Consider the following 1,018-nt stretch of genomic DNA (forward strand, 5'->3'; position numbering starts at 1 on the left):
GCCTTAATTTGTTGTAACGGTTTACTGCCACAGTATTCTTAGTCCAATATATTACCTGAAAATCATAACTAAAATGTTAGTAAAGCTGTTTAGTTTTACTAGCATTTCCTCACCATTTGTTGTTAATATAACATCCATCTAGCTGACATATGCTTCAGTAAACATACATCTAAATTAACTGACAAAGAAGATACTTACGTAATTAATAATTCCAAACTAACAACGGCACAAAAATAAAGTCGCCGACATTGTCCTTTGTTTTGTTTACATCGTATCGTTCTTTTATGTCTTAACAATCTACATGGTTGACTATCGTCTTTTACACCATGGAAAATATCCCTTATATACAGTCTTCACGAATAATATGAAGATTGATATTTCTCTGTCGAAAGAAAGCCCAGGATGGATTATCGTTTGTGGGTAACAAAGAAAATAAACTAAAAATTCTAAAAAGACGACCGCGGGGGTGAGGGGGTGAGGGAGGGTCAGCTGGCTCAGTTGTGTTGTGGTGGTGAGGGGAAGAGCAGCACGATCGGTCTTGATCGGGATTACATGCATTTTCGGATTTATCTAGTGGTTAGCATTAAGGATTTACGTTGTAGGAGATATCCACAGTCCCATATTCCGTCCTAAAGGTAAGTTGATTGGGCGATATCCCACACTGACTAAATGTTTTGACTGAGAGTAAGAGGGGCCTGGATAGGCACTTAAAGAAGTTGTCTTATAAAATTTCTGTGGAATTTATCTGTTAAGTAGACACTGCAGTTTCAGTAAGGTATCATACAGATACAGATAAGATAGTAGGATTCTTAAGTCTTGTAAAATTGCTGTGACTATGTGAAACAAAATTTATATAATCCGAAGACAGGTACTAGCAGGTTTCAAGTTTATAGGCTATTTTGGTTCGTCTGAAGGTGAATTCATAATATTACTAGCAACAAAAGGTCAGTGGGTATTAGAACTAGGATTTGTTTACATGATATTACACGAGATATTATTAATTGTTAAATTATATAGA

General features: G+C 35.7%; 1 protein-coding gene across 1 annotated transcript in view; it reads right to left on the reverse strand.

The window, feature by feature from the left end:
• LOC119585639 (WD repeat-containing protein WRAP73-like) overlaps nt 1-357 on the reverse strand; it is a 7,997-nt gene extending 7,640 nt beyond the window's left edge. The window contains exon 1 of the mRNA XM_037934313.1: nt 199-357. The gene's annotated coding sequence lies outside the window, so the exon portion shown is untranslated. The remainder of the gene's footprint in view (nt 1-198) is intronic.
• Between the last annotated feature and the right edge of the window lie 661 nt (nt 358-1,018).

Source organism: Penaeus monodon, chromosome 20 (assembly GCF_015228065.2).
Source record: "Penaeus monodon isolate SGIC_2016 chromosome 20, NSTDA_Pmon_1, whole genome shotgun sequence".
NCBI classification, from domain to species: Eukaryota; Metazoa; Arthropoda; class Malacostraca; order Decapoda; family Penaeidae; genus Penaeus; species Penaeus monodon.